The 24,518-nt window shown below is 48.7% G+C and overlaps 1 protein-coding gene across 7 annotated transcripts in view; it reads left to right on the top strand.

The window, feature by feature from the left end:
- The first annotated feature begins 8,426 nt into the window (after window positions 1-8,426).
- The window catches only part of LOC137216322 (F-box-like/WD repeat-containing protein TBL1X), a 231,348-nt gene continuing 215,256 nt past the window's right edge, over window positions 8,427-24,518 (top strand). For 2 of the 7 annotated variants that reach the window (XM_067722259.1, XM_067722251.1), the window contains exon 1: window positions 10,153-10,304. The gene's annotated coding sequence lies outside the window, so the exon portion shown is untranslated. Of the gene's footprint in view, window positions 8,567-9,056; window positions 9,194-9,552; window positions 9,575-10,151; window positions 10,305-24,518 lie in introns of those variants that run through there. The other 5 variants (XM_067722255.1, XM_067722252.1, XM_067722257.1 and 2 more) reach the window with 5 other exon arrangements.

Here is a 24,518-nt window from a genome sequence, read left to right as displayed (position 1 = left end):
ACGCATGTATATATGCTCTGTCTGCGTGGCTTGAAATTTTTATATAAAATATTTTTCTTGTCTCTTCCCCAGAGGCCAGTACTATCCTCAAGTCCTTTCATTTTCCGTTTCTGCAAAATGGGATTGTGTCTGTGTGTGCAATTAGAAGTGTTTTTTTTATATATATATATTTTGTGTGTGTGTGTGTGTGTGTGGTACACGGGCCTCTCACTGTTGTGGCCTCTCCCGTTGCGGAGCACAGGCTCCGGACGCGCAGGCTCAGCGGCCATGGCTCACGGGCCCAGCCGCTCCGCGGCATGTGGGATCTTCCCGGACCGGGGCACGAACCCGCGTCCCCTGCATCGGCAGGCGGCGGACTCTCAACCACTGCGCCACCAGGGAAGCCCAGAAGTGTTTTATATTTAAAAATAGCCATCTGTCAAGTCAACTGAAATAGAGCATTCTGATTTGTTGAAGCAAACTTTAACAATTTTAGAGTAGTTGTAGAGTGACACAGAGTTAAGGCTGAGAGCTCCGTCTACCCGCTCACCCAGGTTCCCCATAGTCAGGCTTTTTTCACAACTAACAAGTCAACCTTGGTCCAATACTATGAACTAGAGTCCAGACTATATTTGGATTTTCCTCAATCTTTCCACTAACGTTCTTTTCTGTCCCAGGACAGAGTTTAGTTGTCTCCTTAGGTGCCTCTGGGATGTGACAGGGTCTCCATCCTTCCTTGTTTTTGACGACCTTGACAGTTTTGAGGAATGCTGGTCACGTATCTTATAGAATGTCCTTCAGTTTGGGTTTGTCTCCTGTTTTTCTCATGATTAGACCGGGCTTATGGGGTTTTGGACACGCTCAAGTTTTTATTTACGTTTCTTTGCCTATAATGTTTCAACAGACATTAATATATCTTAAAACAAGAATCATATTTAAGCTAGAAATCATGTATTTAGTAGTTGTGATCATTCGTTTAGAATCATTTATTTAGTGGCCATCATGTCTTTGTCCTCTTTCCATAAAAACACGGAAAGCTAGGAGACCACTTCTGTGCTCTCAGCCGCGGCTCAGACAGTGCCTTGGAAACGGACTGACTGCTCAGGTCAGCCCCACACCCGAGCGACTAGACGGCAGTGTACCACTGTCGGCTTCTGTGACTGGGGAGGGTTTGATCCAAAACAGTTATTTCTAGAAATGTGATCGATTCCCATTACTATCTCAAAAATATATTAAGATGTTCTTGCCCTCCCTCTCTCCCTTACCGACATTTTAAGAATCACAGATGACATATATCTGATCTTAGTAAATGTCCTCGATCTAGTGAAAATAACAGCAAACAAAAAGAGTTTCTTACACAGGTACTGGAGAAAAGCCCTGTGTTCAAATTCCTTTGAGTTTTTTTTTTTTTTTCCTTTGAGTTTTATGGTACATTCCTCGAATCTGCTGGGTTTTCTTTTCTTTCTTTTTTTTTTTGAAGTCAAGTTTACTGAGGTGTCATTTACATAAAGTCCACCCTTTTAGAATACAGTTCTATGAGTTCTGGCCAACATTTACAGTCATGTGACGGCGCCCAAATCAAGATACAAAACCGCTGGGTCACCCCCCGCAAAGCATCCCCATGGGCCTCTGTCGTCCACCTCTTGCGTGTGCCCAACGCTGGTGACCAATGATCTGTTTTTGGTCCCCGTGGTTTTGCACTTTCCAGAACACTGGATAAATGGAATCATAGAGAATGTCGCCCTTTGGGTGTGGCTTCTCTCACCTCTCAGTTTACAGCTGAGATTCGTCCATGTTGTGGCACAGGCCAAAGCTGCTCCTTTCTAGGGTTCGTTAGTGCTCCAACATAGGCATACACCGCAGTGAGCTTGTCCCTTCCCCTGCCGAAGGACATCTGGGTTGTTTCCAGATTTGGCAACTATAAACCAACCCACGCGTGTAGAGGTTTTTGTGTGAACCTACATTCTCACTTCTCTTAGGTGGCTAAGTAGGAGGTGATGGCTGGGTTGTCTGTGCGCATGACATATATATGTATGATCTTATCGGGTGGCTGTTCGTTTCGTAAAAACAACCTCAAAAAGGCCTTCTGACAAAGGCACGATAGAAAAATGCAGACGTCCCGCCTCCATGTAGTTTCACCTGTGCGTTTCTTGAACCTGCTGGTTTTCTTTGTCAAAGTGGTGTTGAGCTTGACTACGTGGGAGATGATTTTTGTGCAGCAACTATTTATAAAATCATCCTCTCTCCCAGGCTTGTTCTCCACAGCGAGTTTTAAACACTAAATGCAGAAGTGGAAACAAAGGGAGGGGAAAAAAACACATAATGTCTTATAGTGAAATATGGTTACCAAAAGAGAGAGGGAGGGGGAACGACCTTTTGAAAATTATAATCTCCCGCTATTTTGTAACTGTGATAATAGCCACGTGTTATTTGGGGGGAATCGGAACCTTAACCCATCATGTGCAGCAGCCTTTTCTGCTGCTGTTATGGTAGTTGCCGGGTGGGTGGGCTATGAGATTATTCACGGATCGAGAGGCAACGTGGTTTGTGTTAGGAAGGCCATCGGTTTTGGAGTCAGAGGAGTTGGGCCACTCTGGCAAGCAGAATATGGTCCTCTAAGGATGTCTACACTTGAATGCCCTGAAACCTGTGAAGATGCCACCTTCTGTGGCAGAAGGGGCTTCGCAGATGTGGCTACATTTAGAATCTTGCAATGGAGTTTACACTGGATTAGACAGTTCAGCCTAATCTAATCACCAGGATCTTTGAAATTGGAAGGGGGCGGGGCAGGGGAAGAGCAGCTGGGGATGGTGTGTTGTGAGGACAGGACCAGAAGGAGGTCACATGCCGAGGAACTTGGGCTCTAGACACTGCGAAAGGCAAGGAAACAGATTCTCCCCTGGAGCCTCTGGAGAGAATCAGTCCTGCCAACAGCTCAATATTAATTCGCCCAGTGAGACCCATGTGGGACTTCTGGCCTGCAGAATGGTCAGATAATAAGCGGTCAGATAATAATGGTCAGATAATAAGTGGCTTTTTGTTAAGCCACTAAGTGTGTGGTAATTTGTTACAGCAGCAAGAGGAAACTGATGCAGCCACTAACCTCTGTGAGATTCAACTTGCCTTCCCTGTACAATGAGTATGACGGCCATTGTATCTCCCCAGTCACATCATAGGTTGCTGTGACAATGGGTGAGATTGTCTTTGAAAACGTTTAGAAAACTATAAGAAAACTGTTACATGGGAAAGACATATAGCTCCTGTCAGCTCGGTTCTTCCTTTGCTCACCGGCATCTGCTCCTATCAAGGTACATTTAATTTTGCTGAGTCCTTTGGATGGCCCCTACCCTCTCTGAGTGGGTGGCTGGCCCCAGGCATTTCTGCTCTTCTAAGATCCAACCCCACCCACAAACAGGATGGGCTTTGTTCCTAAAAACACCCTCTGCTTCTTTTCCACCATCATTTTCCTCCTCCTTTTTCTTAAATATGTAAAAAAGGGTGTTCCTTAATTTAACTTTTTCTGAAAAGTTTTTGAAAACACACTATAATAAAGAAAACAATTTTCCTAGGAAGAGGTTAGCAACCTTGAGTCCTTCAGTCTCCTGGAAACAAGGGTTTCTAGGCCAAATAGTCAACGTTATTCCCGCTTCGCGGGCCACTTGACTCTGCTATTACAGCGCTGCAAGCTGGAAAGGAGTAGGCATGTTTGTGTTGCAATAAAACTTTATGTGGACACGGAAATTCAAATTTTGCATAATTTCCACCTCACAAAGTATCATTATTCTTTTGATCTTTTTCCCCAGTCTTTAAAAAAACGTATCCTTACCTTGCAGGCTGTGCAAAAACTGGTATCAGAGCTGTCCTCAGCCAACTCCTGTCCTAGCACAGAATCTCCATCAGGGCAGGGAATTTTGCCTGTCTTGTTAACGACTCCTTCCCAGAACCTGTCTTTATAACACCTTTTGATATTTTGCTCATCAGGGAGGCATTTTTTGGCATTAATTTAGAGTTTTAAAATATGGCATTATAATATTACTTATCTTGATGAGTAAGTTTTTGGCATCCCCTTAAAGTCACCTCACTCTAGGGTCCTGGCCCATGAGCCATGGGAGGGGGTCCATGGTGGTGGCGTGGATGAGTCTAGGTAGGCAGGAGGGCCATAGAGAATCATGGGATGCAGCTTGCACTCCCTCCCTTGGCAGGTAGGTCCCAAGGAGAGATGGCAGGGGGTCCATGAACTTGGATGGGGAAAACCTCTGCAGTTAACCCAAACTGAGCATTTCTGACAACTATGACTATAGAGGAGATGACAGTAGCATTAACTGCATCTTTGATTTGTTACCAGTTTGTCGCCAATAGAAGTCTGATGTATTTTCAGAGCAGGTTAGAGTTGAAGCAGATTTTATTTGTACCCACCACTACTTTGAAATGACGGAAGTTATTAGTACCACCTCTAGAGCTTATGATTGGAAGTACTGAGAAAGAAGCACATGTATTATGACATTGGAATTTCTTTTTTTAATTTAACTATATTTTTACAGAATCGAGTTTCCTTGTAATCTTATGTATATTATTTTATGTATTTACGCAGTGGTAATCAATAGAGTCAGTAACTTGCCAAAGAAGGTCTGGGGCGTAGAAGTGGTTACAAACCCCCTCCTCTCAATCCTTTAACCTCTTGGGCCAAATCTTTTACTCTGAGCATTGGAGATAAAAATCCCTGCCCTCCAGTATTACAGGGAGGATCAAATTCGACACTGTGCACGGACACCCCCATGCCCAATGCGAGGTGTTTTCAGTATTCAAAGGATGTGAACTGAATGTGACATTCCAAATAGAAAAAAAACAGCAACAACTCACATGCATTTGTCTGCTCGTGCTGCCATAATAAAGCACCGAAGATTGGGTGGTTTAAATAACAGAAATTTATTAGGGCTTCCCTGGCGGTCCAGCGGTTAAGACTCTGCACTCCCAATGCAGGTGGCATGGGTTCGATCCCTGGTCAGGGAGCTAAGATCCTGCACTCGGCGTAGCCCAAAAGAATAACAAACAAACAAACAGAAATTTATTTTCTCACAGTCTTGGTGGCTGCAAGTTCAAGTCAAGGTGTCGGCAGGGTGGGTTTCTCCCGCGTCCTCCCTCCTTGCTGTGTCTTCACACAGTCTTCCCTCTGTGCATGTCTGTGTCCCAGTCTCCCGTGCTTATAAGGACACCAGTCAGATTGGATAAGGAAGGATCACCCTAATGACTGCATTTGATTTATTTACTACTTTAAAGGCTGTCTTTTCAGAAACAGTCGCATTCTAAGGTGCTGGGGGTTAGGACTTCAACATACGAATTTGAGGCGGGAGACGCGACACATCCTATCTTGAAAAAAAGACTGGATGCCTAGCCAGGTCAAGGGTAGCAGAAGGGGCTACCACCCACCTCATCTCACATCCAAGGCAGGTGATGGAAAGCCCTGTCCTCACTCCTGTTTACTTCTCCAAGTACGTTAACCATGTGCTACCACCTGGTACAACCGGCTCCCTTTGTAGTTTCGGTTCCAGTCTCCCTGAGGAAAATTAGAAGCAAGCCCCGAAGCAGACCTCGGCAAGAGGTTTGTACGTGAAGTTGGGGAGCACACCCCCCTTCTTCGTTTCTGCTTGTGGCGGATGCTTCCTCAAAGCTGAGACATGCTCTGCAAACATCCCCGAGAGGTCACTGTGCCGTGGAGCACACGAATGAATCCTGGACTCTCAGGCCTTTGTGAATCGGCCAGTCATGGAAACAAATATCAGCCTATGCGTTAGGAGCCATAGAACATCAGATGGGCCTCGATGAAATTACATATCGGATTCAATGAAAACTGGGCAGTAATTCTCAAGAGAAGTTTAACACCTCTTCCTACTGTCTTTTATTTAAAAAAAATAATAGACTTTTTTTTAAAGAGCCGTTTTAGATGTACAGAACGGTTTAGCATATAGTACAGAGAGTTCCCAATTTTCCTCCTCCCACACACCATTTCCAGTGTTAACACCTTTTGTGTAAGAGTAGTACCTTTGTTACAGTGAATGAATCAATACTGATAAAATCCACAGCTGACATTAGAGCTCACTTCTGGTTCTGTACAGGTCTACCTGTTTGGACAAATGCAAAATGTCATGTATCTGCCACTACAGTATCATGCAGAATCCACTGACTGCCCTGAAAATCCCTTGTGTTCCCCGTATTCGTCCCTTCTTTCCCATCCCCAGAACCCCTGGCAACCACTGATCTTCTCAGTTTTGCCTTTTCTAGAATGTCGTAGAGTTGGACTCATACAGTATGTAGACTTTTCAGATTGGCTTCTTTCACTTGGTGATAGGCATTTAAAGTTCCTCCTTGTCTTTACATGCCCTGATAGCTCATTTCTTTTTATTGCAGAATGATATTCTATTGTATGGAGGTGCCACAGTTTGTTTATCCATTCACCTACTGAGGACCATCTTGGTTGCTTTCAGTGTTTGGGGAGTAAAACTGCTGAACATTCCTGTGCGGGTTTTTGTGTAGACATAAGTTTTCAACTTAGTTGGGTAAATACCTAGGAGCATGGGCGCTGGGTCGTATGTTTTGCTTTGTAAGAGACTGCCAGACTCTTCCAAAGTGGTCTTACGTTTTGCATTCCCACCAGCAACGCGTAAGAGTTCCTGTTGCTCGGCATCCGGTTGGCGTTCGATTTTTTGCCGAGCTGCGTGGCTTGTGGGATCTTACTCCCAAGACCAGGGACAGAACACAGCCCCAGCAATGAAAGCACCAAGTCCTAACCCCTGAATTGCCAGGGAATTTCCCGTAGTTTGTCTTAATGTGCAATTTCATTGTGATATGTGATATTCTGCATCTTTTCATAGGCTTGTTTGCCATCTGTATATCTCTTTGGTGAGTTGTTCTTTTTTCCAGATCTTTGGCCCATTTTTATTCTGTATTGTTTTCTTATTGTTGAGTTTTGAGCGTTCTTTGCATATTTTGGATATAATCCTTTATCAGATATGGATTTTGCAAATATTACCTCCCAGTCTGTGGGTTGTCTTTCCATTAACAGTGTCTTTTGCAGAGCAGAAGTTTTTAATTTCAATAAGTCCAATTCATCAGTTTTTTTTTCCATGGATCATGTTTTTGGTGTTGTATCTAAAAACTCACTGCTAAAACCAAGGTCGTCTAGACTTTCTCCTACGTTATCTTCTAGGAGTTTTATGTTTTTGCTTTTTACATTTAGGCCCATGATCAATTTTAAGTTGGCTTCTGTGAAAAGCCTTGAGGTCTGGGCTAGATTAATTTTTTTGTTTGTTTTGTCTATGGATGTCTGTTGTTCCAGCACCATTTGTTAAAAAGGATATTCTTTCTCCATTGAAATACCTTTGCTGTTTTGTCAAAAATTAGTGGACTATATTTGTGTGGGTTCCTGCTGCCTTTTTACTAAACATTTGGCTACTGTTTAGGGGGAATACTGATTGCATTTGTTGCGAGCGGATTCTTGTATTCCAGCTGTCTGCATCAGCAAGCAAAAATACTTGTTTGGAATATAGATATTGTGCAGTGCATACCTGTGTAGATCCTTGCTGCTCATGGCCTCCAAATTAACCTTTATACTTTTGTCAGAACGCACTAGCTCCTTTCCTGCTCTACTTTAATGTGCTTTTCCCCCTTTTTTCTTACACCATTCGAAAAATCTGCAAAACATATTAAATAAGATAGTCTAATTTAACACGTTCCTACCACCCATCTAGCATTCAGAAGGTGGAATTTCTCGGTGTTATTAGGATAAATGTAGGGGGTCGCCTTTCCTGTCTGAGGTCTTACAGAGTCCCTGGGGGCTCCTAGGAGTCTGTGATAAAAGTGCTCGACTCCATACTTGCAAGAAGACCGTTGGGATTATTGGGACACGATCAAACAGGCAAGATGGATTCCAAGCTCCCTTGCATTGTTAGCTACGGAAGACCAGCTGTAAAAAAAAAAAGTGGTCACGCCGGGTCCTAGTTTGGAAGCGAGGATTTCCACCACTTTCTCATACTTTAAATGATTGGCGTCTGCCAAGTAATCAAAACATACCAAGGAACCTTTTCATCGTGTTCAGTTCGCAATTTCCAAGCGGCTAACGACAAGCACGGCTGGCAAGCCAGTGGGCCAGTTTGGCTGCGCGGCTACTCGAGAGTGTGCGGTAGCCGGGGGCCGTGTCCCAGTAAAGCCGAGAGCTGTAATGATGTCAACTTGTTATTTACTTTCCAAATCTGAATGACTGAGCAAGGCGAAAGGAGAATCAATCAACCACAATGTGACCCTACAGGCGGAAAAAACGCAGCGCTCCCACCAGCAGGCGCTGGGGGAAGGGAAGCACGTGTAACCGGGGCAGGGTTGCATCAGGAGCTCGCTCGGGTTTTCTGTTGCCCCCCTGGTTTTTCGATTGCCTGTTAATACCTCAGCGTCAGTCCTCACAAGCCCAAGGAGCCCGGGAGCAACGACGGGCAGGCTCAAGGGAAGGTCCCACCACGTCCTTTTGGGGGGCCTTGCATGGCAACTGATACAAAATAAGGCAAAATCTATTCTGCTGATTCACAATTATGGAGACTGTGTAAGTGTATCTTTTATTGATGTGCTCTAATAATAATGTGCAGCAACCGTCGTTTTACATCACTGACGTTTCACAGCAATATTTGGCAGCATAATTTTTAGTCTGCCTTTTTGATGGAGGACCAGCCCCTTAAACACTCACCTCGGGCCCCCTCTCCGCAGAACCAGTACAGCAAATGGCCCCGTATCCCAGCAAGGAGCAAGTGAGGTTCCAGTGTAAAACGCTGAGTGTGTACTGGGCTCTTGGGGTGAAGCTCCTTATACGCCAAAGGGAGGGGCAAACTTATTCTAAAATGTTCGGCAAAGCAGACACCCAAGGTGCCGGCGGGTGGGTGCAGATGTCTGTTTAAGTGAACTCAGGCCTCGAGAGGGGGGCAGTTGTCACCAAGCAGCAGGGGAGGCAGGAGCGCTGGGGCCTCGGGTTCACCAGGGCTGGGCCGAGCGAGCTGCGGCAACCTTAGCACTTGGCCGGGGCCCGACGCCCGACGCCTCCGGGCGGGGGCGGGGGTGAGAAGGCCCGAGGGCCCGGCTTCTTCCCCCTGCCCCCGCCGGGAGCCTCCACCCCGTTGGGCCCGAGTTTCTTTCTCCCCACGCACTGCCGGCTCTTCGCTGGAGGCATTTTGCAAAGGTCGAGGCTCCCCCTGGGCCTCCACTTTTCCGGGGAGGGGAGGAGACCATTGGGGTGCCCTCCCGGCCGCCGATTTTGAGGGAGCGGCGTCCTCAGGCAGGTTGCAAGGGTTCTGCTAGGGCAGCTGGGCGGCTGCTTCTTGGAGGTGGGGGAGGGTAACAGAGCGGTGGTCCGGTTCCCCCCTCCCCTGGAAACCGCGGTGCTGGTGACCAGGCTCCTGTCCCGTGCTGGCTGGGTCCGGGCCTGGGACGGGGTGGGCACAGGCCTGCGTCTCCTTCCGCCCGCATGGAGGCCACGAGGGAGGGACGGGGTTCGGATACACTAGGGAGACCCGGATTCCCTTCAGCCACTCCGGGCGCGGCGGGGAGAGCAGAGTCAGGGGTGAGGGACGGGGGAGGGTCGCAGGTTACCCCGCCGTGGGGGCGGGGCGGGCCGGGACGCGAGTCTTCCCTGGAGCCCTGGGGGAGGGGCTGTTGGGGGCGGACTCTCCCCCTCGTGGCTGTGGGGGAGGGCAGGCCTGGTGTCCTCACCCTCAGTGGGGGAGGGACCAGCTTGGGACGCGCCCCTCCCCCCCGGGCGTGGGGGGGGCTCGGGAGGGGAACCCGGGCTCCAGTCCCCGGGCGGTGGGGGAGGGTGCGGGCTGGGGGCCGTGGGGGGAGGGGCCGGCCCGGCGGCGGAGGCGGCCTCCCTGGCAGTCCTCCCGGCCGGGGTCGGCGCGCTGGCGGCCGCTCCCCCCGGAGGTCACTGCCCGTGCCGGTCCCTCCCGCCGTCCCGCCCTCTGCCGCCGCCACCGCTCCCGCCCCAGCCCCCCCCCCGCACTCTCTGCGCTCGGGAGCGAGGTGCCGCCAGCGCCCCCGCCCCGCCGCTGCTGCCGCCGCCGCCGCCGCCGCCGCCGCAGCGCCCTCGGCCGCCATTCGGCATCCGAAACTTTCCAGCGCCCGCGCCTCTCGGGGACTCGGCTGCGGCGGGGCGGGGGCGGCCCGGGGGCGGCGCGCGGCTGCTCCGGGCGCCGGGCCCTCCTCGGCCGCGGCACGGCCCGGGCTCGGAGACGGCCGGCCGGAGGGAGGTTCGGGGCGGCGGCGCCGCCGCAAGTTGCGCTGCTCGCGGCGAGGTGAGTGTGCGGGGCTCGGCCGGCCGGGTGGCCGGCCGGGCGCGGGGTGGGGCGGGGCGGGGTGGCGCGAACTTGTCCCGCGTGGGGGCCGGCGGTTCCCTCCCTCCGGGGTCAGACCGGCGGCCCGGGGCTCCCGCACGCTCCGCCCGCCTCCGGGGCTCTGGAGGGGCAGGTCCCCCAGTGTCTCCCGGGCTTGGGCTGGGGTGCGGCGCGCTCCCTGCAGGCTGCACAATACCCCGTTTTGGCTGCTCCCCAAAGTGCCGGCGCGTTGGGGGCGGGCGGAGGCTGGGGGGGCTCCTTTGTTTCGGGGAGGGGGAGGCGGCCGGCAAGTTTGAGGAAGCGCTCGATTTGTCCCCCGGTGCCCCTTTGTCTGCCCAACCCGGGGCTGGCTGGACGGACCTGCGCCGCCGCGGGATCCCCCGTGGGGGGAGGGGAGCCCCATTCATCCCCGGGCGCGGGCCGGCCAGTCCCGGGCTGGCTGGAAGCGCGGCGGCGCGGGCCCTGGGCGGCTCAGTTTCCGAGGCGCAGAAACTGTCAACGAAGTCGGGAGATCCCCAGCCCGAGCGAGGAGCGCGGGCTGGGGGCGACTTCGGCGGACGGGGGGCGTCCCTGGTCTGGCCAGGACTGCGGAGCGCGGCCTGGGGAGGCTGCAGACCTGTTGCTCCCGGGCTGGGGGAGGGGTGCCTCCAGATTCGCGTCCCGGGCGCTGCTCACCAGGGGGACCTTGCCCACGGGGGCCGGTTTTCGGAACGGGGTGGTGCGCGCCTTCGGGGGTCGCCGGGTCTGTGACAGTTGCGGGCGCTGGGTTAGGGCCTGCCCTTCACGTGCGCTGTCCGTGCGCTGTGAGGCCCGCGCCAGGGCTCGTTCTTAGCACGGCCTCGCATTTTCCGCGCCCCTCGCTTTGGAAATTCCACAAAGTTAGAGTCGGAGGTGGGTTTTTTTTTTCTTTTCTGTCGCTGATGTTGTAGAGCAGAACCCCCAAAGAAACAAGCTCCAGGTTCTGTCCCTTGTGCCACGGTTTCTGCTTTGTTTTGTCACATGTGGTTTGACCTGACTGCTGGATGTTTTTCTCTCCAGGAGCGCCGCCTGGGTCCCTGGGTTAACCTGAAAGGGGAGGGGCGGGACTCCAGCCTGGGAGGGGGAGGGGAGCGCCCCTCTTCAGTCCTGAACGGTGGTCTCGGGGTAGGAAATGGCCCAGGACGATTTTATGAAAAGTTTACAACTAGTCATTCCTAGGAAAGACGCGATGGGGGTGGGGGGCGAATGTTGAGTATGGAACAGTTTAGACGTGAAGATGACGCTTTTATATTAAGGGATGTTAATATCTCAAACGTCCGGCAGATTTTCGTGGAAAACCCCCCAGCTGGATAATGAGTCCAGGGATGAAAAGTTGAAGTGCATCACTTGACCCACTTATGAAGATCGCCCCTTAAGGATATTCCAGAGCTGAAGGGAACGCACACCTGTGGGATGAAAATGGAGACTTCAGGTGTTGATTTGGTGTTGTGCACAGCAGGGTGTGTGTCACTGGATCTTCTCAGGCTGGCTCTTCTTGCGTTTCTGCCCGGGGCTTAAGTCACTCCAGGAACTGTCAACACCCCCCATTTAAATTTCGCACCTTGACCCTTAAGTCTTCCCAAGCTCACCCCTCCCGAAGGTTTGGGTGTTTAAATGAAGTGTGTGGCGTCTAGTTGGTCCCGAGTCTTCACCTTCAACCATGGGAGCCTCAGTTTTCTCATCTGTGTGATGGCGTCATGAGTCTACCTGGGTGGGCTGTTCGGAGGGTTTCAGCGCTAGCCAGCAGAAAGGGGAATAGAGCCCCTGAGTCCACCTGCATCAGGACACCATGCTTTGCTAGAAAAGCAGTCTTTGTCCCCGTTTGGCCTGAACTAGTGAAAGGGCCCACCCTGTTGTTGTGCTCTACCGTTGACCTTCAAGTCCTGTAACTTTTCTGAGTGTCGTTTTCTATGTGTGTAAAAATAAAAACGGGAACTGAAATCGTGGTACTCGTTGGGTAGTGCAAGGACAGAAAGAGGGAATGTAAGTGTAAGTTTTCTGAAAACTACAGAGCTGCCTGTAAGTTTTAGCTGTTGGTATTGTGCAGGTGGAATCATTTTCCTAATGTTACTCTAATGCCATGCAGTGAGGATTTTACACGCACTTAATACCCTGTGTGCAGCAGTTATTTCCTTCCTGCTTCACAGTCCACTGACTTGCTAATACGTGGTGGAGGGAGGATTGTTTGATTCCGAAAGCCCACCTCTTAAGCTTGGTGTTATCTTGCCTTCCTGTGTATACATTGTGTGAATCTTCCCACTTGGAGACAAGCTCATTAAATTACACACACACACAATTTCTCCCTCCCTCCCTCCCTCCCTCTCTCTCTCTCTCCCCCACACAGAAGAACCTACATTGAAATCTGTTTATACACCTAGATGAATCTCAACAGAAATCATGAAATGTCCACCACAGTGGAAAGATTGTTTTTGTCTATAGCTTAATTATCCAGTGTGGCAGCCACTAGCCAACATGTGCATGTTTAGATTCAAATTAACTAAAATTCAGTAACCATTCTGTTGTTACTAAAATAAACAACTCTGTTGTTGCAGTGCTTTACCCATAATTCACATACTCAATAGATGTGTGTGGCTAGTGGCCGCCATATTGGGACAGCGCAGAACTTGCAGAACGTTCTATGGGAGGGAGATTCTCTATAGTTACTGCAAGTAAGGATTAATAAAGAAGGCAGTAGAGAGAGTTAGTCTACTTTTTGTGGGAGGAGGGGAGAGGCTGTAAGAGTTTGAAGTAATTTACTGGTAGACTTTAAAAAGAAAGGCAGGTGCATTTCAGCTAGCAGGTGACCTAGGAAAGTGATTTCAGTGAGATTTGACAGCTGTGGTTTTTGAGATTGAGGTGGTTTGGATCACTTTTGATTTAGAAAACCAGAACTCCAAGCTAGAGTCTCTCACTGAGTATTTAACCTTGGACATGGCATTTAGTGGCTCTCTGCCTTAGTTTCCCCATCTGTAAAATGGCATAGCCAGGCCCCACGTGGCCCGCCTTTGTGTGTGTCGCGGCGCACATCTCTCGGGATGGTGGGGAGCCCAAGGTGTCACCGTCAGTGAAGCCCCACGTAGGTGATTAGAGGCCTTACCTGATACGTTTAAAGCCTTGCTCACCATGGGCTACCGACTCCTCCCCCCAAGTTTAGGCCTTAAGTTTTAATTTCTTGAGGGCAAAATCTTCTGTTATTAAAAGGCTGATCAGGAATCCTTCCAACAAAGTGAGGCTTAACAGTAGTCAAAGTATTTTTAAAAAGTGGCTGAGCGCTGGCCGCTTCCTGTAGACGGGTCCCTGAGTCAGGATGTTATTTTTATTACTTAGCTGGTGTGTTCTTTGCATAGTCTTTTGTATTTTTTTATAGCAGCCTATTAGAAATTTTATTTGTGGTTGGGGGGGAAAACCCAGTTTTGCATCTGTGAGAGGTGACTTCCCAGATCGCCCTCTGCCATTTGTCCTCACTCTTGCCTTGTCTCAGGACTGCTGTGACCTGTCAAGCCTTTGAGACACCTGGGATATCCATGATTCTCTTCCAGAGGCGGGCAATGGGTTCCTGCAGAGGGAAGCCAGGCCCCCAAGAGCCATCTCACGTAGGTCCCGAGTGTCAGGAGTTCAGACCCTTCCTCAGTTACCTGTTGGGAGGGAGGACCCCACACCCCAACCCTGAGGCTGCCCCCTCTGAGCTTTCCGCCAGGTGTCTGCGTCTTGGGCCCTGCAGACGTGGTTATTGCCAGGCCTGACCCGGGCCCGAGGACAAGCACGATCGCTCTGCCCTGTGAGGCGAGACCGTCCCAGGTGTGGTGTCCCCGATACCTTGCATTTGCCTCCTTTTTCTCCCGTAAAAAAGAAGAGTACGTGACTCCCAGTAAGTTGTTAATCTGTCACCGCCCAAGACATTCAAAAAATAGTTTCAATCGGGAAGCAAGACTAAAGTCATTTTGTAAACATTTTTTTTTTTAAGTTGGAAAGATAAACTTTTTTTTTTTCCATAACTAGGTTTAGCGTGAAGGAAGTAACTGGCCTCTTGAGTGGAGACTGGATGTGAGTTTTTCCCTCGGGTCTGGCCCTCCTTGGCCCTTGCGCCCTGTCCATCCTTTCCATGGGGCTCGACCAACCGGATGGCCCTGGCCACATTAGCAGAAAGAGGCCCAGCAACCAAAATGAATGCTGGGTGTGGGAAGGGACAGACGGGCAACATGTTTATAGACGGAAAAGAGAGCCTGCTCTGAGAAAATGAGTTTCAGACCTCAAGGGGAAAATGCCGTCATTAAGGAGTGTGCTCCCCGGGAACTTGGCCATGGAGGCGGCCGCCTCCTGCAAAGCCCTCCCGTGCAGTTATCGCCGGCATCAGATATTTATTGGGAATCCGCTGCCTGATTGAAGATTGCAGATGTGAACTGGAAGCCATTGAAAAGTTAAATCGGAGCAAATTTAAACTTGAAAACAGAGGACAGAGTATTTTCTTCTGATAGAGGAAGCTGGGTTCCGTTTCCATGGCTTTGGTTTGTTCTTGGTCCTTGGAGGGAAGAGGTCGAGCTGGAGGGCGACTCGCAGGCTCGCGAGAAAGGGTGACTTAGAGACGAAGGTAGAGGAGATGGTTGTTCACGGAGGCCGTCTGTTCAGCCTTGAACTCTGGAAGCTTGTAGTCAGCCCATGGTTCTCAGGGCAGTTTGGTCCCCTACCGTCAAGCAGCTTTTGGCAATGTCTGGAGACGTGTGGTTGTTACACGTTGGGGGAGGGGGACGGTGATGTTCCTGGCATCCCGGGGGGGGGCGGGGGGTCCGTGGATGCTGCGTAACATCCCACAGGGCACGGGACAGACTCACCCCAGAGAACGACCCGGCGCTGGATGCCCGTGATGCTAGGGTGGAGACACCAGCCCTGAGTTGTGCTGTCAGCTGTGCAGTCCTGTTTCGAGCAAGGTCCACGGGCAGGTGGACGTCAAGATAGGTATCCGGCGCTGTGGTTCTCACGGCTCCCGTAGGCCATTTTGGGATACATTAGGAAGTAAATGAGAAGGGAAAGGAGGCGGCGGGAAGCGGATGGCCTTTGAGAAGAAAGAAACGGGAGCGGCGCAAGGCCAGGAGGTGTTGGGGACGGGAGGGGGGGGCGGTGCGAGTCCCCTGAGCTCTGTCTCAACTGGATTAGAGCCCCCGATGCCAGCGCTCCTGCATGGCGCCTTCCTGTTGGTTTTGCTGATGTCATTGCAGATTGACCAGGTCTCACTTTTGATCGGCTTCTTGGGACTTGGGTATTTATCAGGGGAGCACCGGTTCCTGGCTCCTGTTTTCGGACCCTCTCTGTGCCCAGCGAAATGTCGGTTAACCTGGCCTCGGGGTAAGCTCCGTTTGGGAGGGCGGGGACAGGTCAGGATGGGAGGTGGGCGGGGACAGGTCAGGGTGGGAGGTGTTTGCTGCTTGCAGGACCGTGGCTTCTGTTTCAGGCCCCGTCCTCTCCTGTGAATAGTTGATTCGGGAAGGGCCGGGGGGACAGCTGGGTGCGGACCTGCAGTGGGGCCCTCTTCCAGGGCTGGGCACGGCTGGCACCTGGAGTCTGGTCCTCCGGAGCCAGCCCGTGGCCCCGTGTCCTGTTACCCCCCCAGAGGAGCGCCAGGCCCAGCCTGGTTGGGGGCCCTGTGGGCTCCTGTGGTCATGGGGTCGGGGACGTGGTCGCAGGGAAACCTGGTTTGCAGCCAGTTCACCATGCACTCACTGCCTCTGGGCACATCCGTTACCTTCTGTAGCCTTAGGTTTCTTCTTGAGAGAGAAAGAAAATAAAATCTGTTTCTCAGGCTTGTATTAACAGAAGGAGGATTCTTATCGTGCTTGGAGCTCAGTGTCCTTAGGTTTTCCTCTACTCTGAAGCTGGGAATTGGTGTGGAAATATCCAATGATGACAAAAATAATAATACATCTTTTTTAGTTACGGTGGTCTCCATCAATGGCTTGCTTGCTTTTCTTATCTCCCCTCCCCACCCCCACCCTTAAGTTAAATTTCAGGGCTGGCATACGCACACAAACACACACACATGCTATATACAGACACATGTATATCCTCTATATATTTCCTAAATTTACTATATGATAAATTATGAATTTCAGCATGCTTAAATTTCTGTAACCACCACCATCATCAGGATACCAAACAACTAAATTCCGTTACCCCAGAGGTGTCCGCGGTGCTTTGCCTCCACACTCCCCACTCCCTCAGCCCCTAACCTGGGGCGCCTGCCCATCAGCTCCGCTCTCCTGGTCTTGGTAATCGCATTTTAACTCAGGATGAAATGCCTAATAGTGAATCTCTCCACTCTTCCGGCGCCTTCCTTGACTCGTGAACTTTACACTGTAGCACACTTGGGCCCGTGTGTTTTCCTCAGAATGATTTTGCACTGTGGATTTTATCAAAAGCAAGGAAAAGCCAAAACTTAGAGTTTCTTAATACTTGTAAGAAATCATAGTGAAAAAGTATCAGGTGTCGTGTTGGAGCCGCCTGTAGGATTTGCGCATTTCCTACGCCAGTTGATCCTTGCTGCCAGATCAGTTGAGATGGGACATTTTTGGATGCACTTTCAGAGACTTTTTGGAGCAGTACTATGTAAAATGTATCAGTAGGTTAGACTCATGTCTTTAGTTTCAAAAACAGGACACACATTAAGAGGCGTGGTTTTCCCAGTGGGTTGATAACGTGACCGTAAAGTGCGCTAAAAATATCCAGTTGTGTTTGCATTAGTTTGTTGTAGAAATGAATTCCTACATCTATGTTTCTGTGTGGTGGTGAACCGGAATTTTACCTTGGGTCGTAATTTCACTATTTGTGATCGAATAAGGAATATCGTGTTTTCTAGAGGATCCTTCACCTGGCGTCTGGGTCAGTTGTGTCCTGCCTTGGGTTGCCCGCCTGCTTGTGTGAAGTTGTTGAACCTGTGTGTGTCCTCACTTGCAAGTGAAAGGCTTGATGAGCTGATCTTGAGGCCTCTCCTACCCCGTGTGTGCGGATTGTAATGTGGAAAAGGCATACGTTAAATGTTGCGTGGGCTCTTTTTTTTTTAAAACACTTTTGTAGGTTAAGGATTATGGTGGTTTTATATTAACTAGCAGTTTGGGTAAACTATGTTCCATGCTTTAACTATCGTTTTACCCATGATTGAAGTAAACAATATTCAGCTTAACATCGCTAAGTTACTGTAAAAAAAAGCCCGAGCGGTTCAGAAGACACTTTGGGCTGTGGGGTGCCTCTGAATAACTCTTACGAGCGTTGTAGTTTCCCAGTCTCAGGAGACCCCGTAAAATAAGCACAAACAATGCTCACGGCAAAATTCATAGTGTTTAGAAGAGAGTGTCTCTGCCTTGAATTCCTGTCATTTTTTCCTATCGTGGTGGATGGAGCTGGAATCCTGAAAAGAAAACATGAGAGTTTTCTTTGCTTACTTCTCTTGAGCCTGGAACCCAGAAAATGACCCCAGATAGCCAGCCCTGAGCACTTTCCTTTCTGGAATACTTTCCGCCAACCCCCAGGGAGAATACAGAGGCAGGAGGAGGTGAGCACTCTCCCGGCGCCCCCCCCCGCCCCCCCCGCCGGCGTGATCACCTTCTCTCTCTCCAAGATACTGAAGGCTTTCCTCATGTCTACTGCAACCTGGACACCCAACCTCATCCATGTTGAAGCAAGGCTAGAGGGACACTGTCCGCTTCTTGGAGAGCTTAACTCATAACTATTACAGACTTGCCGGTTGTCATTGGGCTTTAGAGTCTGTGTGAACATCCGGTATCCAGTTTGCAAACACTTCTGCTTGTTTAAACTTTCCGATAGATGGAAATTCGGGCAAAAGAAGCTTACTGTATGTGATGCCATTTTATTTCTTAAATCAGTAATAACAGATACTTTAATATGGTAAGACTACGTAAGTCACGATTGGGAACTGGAGAAAATTCCGTGTAACAGAGCAGTGCTTTTTGTTTCTAGTGCGTTGGGGTGATTTTTAGCCTTAGCCAGATCAGCTCTACCCTTCGAGGTACTCTTGTTATCTTGACATCCGTTTGAAGATGAGAAATGAGAAAGTGGAGCTGGAGGGATGTTACCCCGTTCATATGATGCAGACATCTGTAGCACCGGTATGCAAACATAATTCTCAGCACCTATAAAGTTCCAGGTGGTTGCCGAGTTTTGGGTTGTATTTAGAAAAGCAACTGAGTAGAGAATTGATGTCTCTACCATTTGATTTATTTAGGAGACAGAATAAACTTGGGTCCTTGCCTTAGGTTCTTTTTACAGCAGAATCTTATCAGGCATTTTAATCCCTTGAAACTTGAATGCCAACTCTGTGTTGGTAAAGACTCAAGTATTCACAGTTATCAATGTAAAAACAACGGTTGCCAGTCTCTGACAGTCCCAGGTCAGTCTTGGGAGACACGCTTTGGTTTAGCTCCTAATTTGATTATGAAAAAATACCACATTAGGTTTGTATTTCTAAGATGCACGATGATTCTGTGCCAGTTTCAACAATTTCTAGAGATCTGTAGCGTAATTCTTCAAAAAGCCTTGCCAGGAGAAACAGCATTGGAGGGGCACTCAGCTCAGAAGTTGATGAAAATAAGAAGTAATGATCTCATGTGTCCAGGGCATCACAGAAATCGTTGTAGACCAGATGAGAACAAGGGGAGAGGCCTGTGGAAATTAGACTCGCCTGATAGATTTCATGGGACTCTGGTAAATTTCATGGGCCTCCTAGGACATTTCCTTGAAACCAGTAGTCTCCATGTTTAGTTGGGGCAGAGGGTGACAGAAATGCCTTGTCTCAGGTTTTAATTCACAAAGTGGGCTCCCAAGTGGACTGGATATCATATCTCTGGCAGTGACAATGAGATTTACTGGAGTGCAGGAAGAAACTTAAGTTCTCTGTTTATTTATTTTTATGTAATAGTTACAAAGTGTCTATTTGTGGTCTATGAGAAATGCATATAATGATCGTTGAGTGTTATCTCTAGTTAATACGTTACGTGAGTTGGAGTTAATGCTTAAAAGGTTTTCACTGAGAGGGATATGCAGTGAGAAAGCATCTAGAGATCACTGATGGGGTCCCCAGAGGTGAGAGGGGCTGATATTGAAGTCCCTGAATAAAGTGGGACACAGATGTGTTCCCCTTTTTCCGTCTGGCTTCACCTGCCACGGTGTGTGTGTGTGTGTGTGTGTGTGTACACACACACACACACACGTGTTGTGACTGAGATCTGACAGCTTAGAGATTGGACATACCTCCAGAGGCACAGCTGTTAATGATGTGACTTGGGGAAGAAAGAACATACGCTGACAGGGTACTGTGCACGTTTTGGATCTACAGGATTGTGCGTGTTTTTAAAGCTGAAAAAATATTTGTGTTTCAGAACCAGATGACAATATCTCAGTTGCAGGTGCACGAGGAAACTTTGGAACAATGCTGTGCTTTTTAAGCATTTCATGACGCTGCAGTGTTTTCATAATCACTTAATTCTGTTTATAAATCAGCTGCTTTCATTGACGGATGCCCTCAGGGCTCCCAGGAACCAGGCTTTTTGTCAAATAGGTGATTCAAACTTTAAAAGATGGGAGATAGCGCTGGAAGTGGGTTGTGATAAAAGTCTCTCAGTGCCTTCAGTCTGGCTGTTTATTTGTTGTTGTTTTCTTCCAGAAACATATTTCATCCATCGTGGTGGTTATTAAATCTTTTATTTTTTGCATTTCACATTAGAGGCTTTTTAAAAGAGAAAACTGTCATTTTAGTTGATGCTGTATTACTGGTGTTACAGAGAGTAAATAAATACAAGAGTTACATTCACACCCCGGACCACATTGTGGCCTGTGGAGGTGAGACATAGGACTCACCTCCAAACTGCAGGTCTTTGGCTGAGGTCGTTTGCTGAGAACGGCTGAAGCTTTGGTTTTCATGACACCAAGTGTCGACCGCAAGTAGTTCCAGGTTTCCGCACCAGCCTTTTTGTTTGTTTAATTTGAAATGATTGGTGCGTTAGCTTCGGTTTTGTGTGGGATTTTCGGTGTCTGTGCCTGTTTTCCCTTTGTGGATGATGAGTTTGCAGCATAGCTCTGTATGTAAAGGGAAGCTGACGTTGGTCTTGTTCTCTGTGCCGTCGGGGCACCAGGGCCACACGCCATTTCACAGTCGGCAGGATCCACGTGGACATTCATTTGTCCTTTGGTAAACGGATATATTTATCTCCTACTTAAAAAAAAAAATTGCTTCTCTTTACAGTAATATTCAGAACGCACCTACTGTGAAGAGAGGAGAAGCAGGAAGTAGTTTTTTTTTTTTTTCTTGTCTGCACCACGTGGCCTGCGGGATCTTAGTTCCCCCACCAGGGATCGAACCCAGGCCCTCCAGGCCCTCGGCAGTGAACGCACGGAGTTCCAACCACTGGACAGCCAGGGAATTCCCAGGAAGTAGAATTTTTGACATCTACATTATGCACCTTTGTCTCTGCTCTCCAGAGATCAGGACATTTAAGCTCCCGTAACAAATTTAGTTTTAATGAAAGTCTTTGGGAATGTCCTTTATCTGCCCCGTGCCTGCCCATCTAAGAGGAGGGAGAAATTACACTAAGTATTTTGCTTTTAGCCGGTTTCCTTGAGCCTTGTCCATGTCCTGACTTCTTGCCAGCAGGTCAGCTAGACACTGGTCAGTCGCTTCAGGTCTGGACAGGAATCTTTTTCTGTCTTTGTTGTTGATAATTTTCTAATATTTATTCATTTGATTATTTGCCAGCCAAATTACCCTAAATAATATTCAGAGATGTATCAGAGACTAGCCGCATCCTGAGACTGTTCGCAGAAGTGGGCACAAAATTTGATTTTATTTCCTAAATGTGTACCTCAGGTACTCACGAAGTGCAGAGACCTGTGTATACCCTCTGGGAGTTAGAGGCCCAGGTGTACAGAGCAGGAATGTAGGGGAACAGTAGCACCAAGTGTTTGCGTCAACGGGACGTGAAATCTCCAGGTATGCTAACCTTTGAGGGAAGATCTGAAAACAGATGAGTTTGTGGTGGTGTGAATTACCACTCACATCATTTCCGTCAGGGAGGCAGTTACTCTTCTTGGGAAGCTCGGGTTATTAGAATCAGCTATCTTCATTTTCCCACAAAAATATAAATCAGTTGTGGTTCAGATAATTGTATGTGAGGCTTTACCACTGGAAATTTGAAGTTAGCGGAATTGTACACCCCTGGTTAATTACATTAGTATACTCAAACTAAATATAGGATACGATTAGCTCATGGAAATGTTTCCTTTTTCTCTCAGTCAGTACAGCTTCTGTCCACCCAATAGTTAATAGTTTTTAATTCCATTATGTAATTTTTGATCATCCTGTGTTTCCAGAAAAGTTAACTGAATAAAACTAGAGACTGTATGTTTTCACTATTTCCCAATTCATATTTAAACATGAAATGGTGCACAGAATAAGCTGTCCTTTGTGAATTTTAATTTTCTCAGCTCCTGGCACAATAGAGGGGTAAGCTGGGGTCCCATTTTTTTTTTAATTTTTATTTATTTATATTTATTTTTGGCTGTGTTGGGTCTGCGTTTCCGTGTGAGGGCTTTCTCTGGTTGCGGAGAGCGGGGGCCACTTTTCATCACGGTGCGCGGGCCTCTCACTGTCCCGACCCCTCTTGTTGCGGAGCACAAGCTCCAGACGCACAGGCTCAGTAGTTGTGGCACACGGGCCTAGTTGCTCCGCGGCATGTGGGATCTTCCCACACCAGGGCTCAAACCCGTGTCCCCTGCATTGGCAGGCAGATTCTCAACCGCTGCGCCACCAGGGAAGCCCTGGGGTCCCATTTTTCTGCGTGGCTTTTGCTTTAAGGGAAGTTTGGGTTTGGTTCATAGTTTGCTATCGAAGAGTATGTTCAACCTTCTTGAATTACCTGTTGTGTTTGCTTTTCCATTGAATGTTCTATCTTTGGACAAGGAATATATTTTTCTGTATGGGTTTCTGGTGGCCCGGATGTTCATCAGAGCGGAATTTCTCTGTGTCCGCACTGCTGCCATTGGGCAGTTTGGCTGTTCTGTAGTTCCTAGTGTTGAGTTGGACACACTGTAGATTCAGGTTGGCTGTCATTCCTTTTGCAAGCTATGTGATACTTTTGTTTTATTTGGGTTTGCCATAGATGTTTGCTTTGCCTTGGGATGGCTGTAGATGGCCACCTGTGGTGATAAATTTCACGCAGATCTCCAAATCCCATTTAAGGTCTAGTTGATTTTCAGGAACCCTGTTACTGAGGTGTAAATTACATACCAAAAAAAAGCACCCACTTCAAGTGTACAGTTTCAGTGATTTTTAGTCATTTTACCGAGTGGTGCAGCCATCGGTCATCATCCAGGTTTCAAGCATTTTCATTCCACAGTAAGATCGCTCACGTCTTCAGGAATGTCATGTCATCCGTTCCTGCGCCCCCTGCCAGCCCCAGGCAGCCACTAATCTCCTTTCTGTCTCTGTAGATTTCCCTTTGCTCGGAACCCGATGGTGGGAGGTGATTTAGTGAACCTTCCCCGCCCCCTCTCCAGAAGAGGGGTACCTAGGGAGAGTGCAGGGCCGCACGGGGAGCCTTGGTGTCCTCCCTGTAAGATCAGGATAGAGATGGGTTGGTTGCAGGCTCTCAAGGCGGAGCCATGCGGGAAGTAAGTAGCTCTGTGGAAAGACAAAAAGGTCATTATTCCCGTCTCACCCCTGGCTTCTTCGTGACTTTTTTTTTTCTTAAATTCTATATATATGTGTTAGCCTACGGTAGTTGTCTTTCTCTTTCTGACTTACTTCACTCTGTATGACAGACTCTAGATCCATCCACCTCATTACAAATAGCTCAATTTCATTTCTTTTTATGGCTGAGTAATATTCCATTGTATATGTGTGCCACATTTTCTTTATCCATTCATCTGTTGATGGACACTTAGGTTGTTTCCATCTCCGGGCTGTTGTAAATAGAGCTGCAACAAACATTTGGTACATGACTCTTTTTGAATTATGGTTTTCTCAGGGTATATGCCCAGTAGTGGGATTGCTGGGTCATATGGCAGGAATAAAGACACAGACCTACTAGAGAACGGACTTGAGGATATGGGGAGGGGGAAGGGTGAGCTGTGACAAAGCGAGAGAGAGGCATGGACATATATATACACTACCAAACGTAAGGTAGATAGCTAGTGGGAAGCAGCCGCATAGCACAGGGAGATCAGCTCGGTGCTTTGTGACCACCTAGAGGGGTGGGATAGGGAGGGTGGGAGGGAGGGAGACGCAAGGGAGAAGAGATATGGGAACATATATATGTATAACTGATTCACTTTGTTATACAGCAGAAACTAACACACCGTTGTAAAGCAGTTATACCCCAATAAAGATGTTAAAAAAAAAGAAAGAAAAAAACTTTTACATTTAGGGACTTCCCTGGCAGTTCAGTAGTTAAGACTTTGCGCTTCCATTGCAGGGGGCACAGGTTTGGTCCCTGGTTGGTGAACTAAGATCCCGTATGCCCTTGCGGCACGTCCCCCCAAAAAGAGAGAGAGAAACGTTTACTTGTAGTCAGCAAACTGAAGCTAGAGGAGTTCGTCTTATATTTAGGGTCATACTAATCGTGAAGAATCGTGCATAAAGGGCTGCATTGGACAGGTGCGGAGTCTGGACAAGGAACTGCGTTTACAGTGATGGACTCAGTCCCTGGAGAACCCAGGACACAGCCATAGGGCAGTCAACCCTCCATGCCCCTGCTGCCTCCTCCTTGAAATCCCGTCCTGTTTCTTTCATGGCGTTGGATGTTTGACTTTGACGGAAGTTCCGTCTTGGTCGGGATATACCTTAGCTCAGTGGTCCTCCACCAAGGACAGTTTTGCTCCCAAGGGACGCTGGACAATGTCTGGGGGCCTTTCTGGTTGTTACCAATGGGGAAGGGGTGTCAGTGGCATCTAGTGGATAGAGGTCAGGGGCGCTGCCCAGCATCCTGTAATGCAGGGGATGAGGCCCCAAGGCCCACAAAGAATTACTCAACCCAAGAGGTCATTAGTGCCGAGGTCAAGCATCCCGCCTTAGAAGCTTGAATCTCGTGGTTGAAGACTTGGTAAAGTTGAAGGACTAAAACCCGCATCAGACTTAGAGAAGTTGGGAAATCTATCCGT

Source organism: Pseudorca crassidens, chromosome X (assembly GCF_039906515.1).
Source record: "Pseudorca crassidens isolate mPseCra1 chromosome X, mPseCra1.hap1, whole genome shotgun sequence".
NCBI classification, from domain to species: Eukaryota; Metazoa; Chordata; class Mammalia; order Artiodactyla; family Delphinidae; genus Pseudorca; species Pseudorca crassidens.
This window is presented reverse-complemented; position numbering and strand designations above follow the sequence as displayed.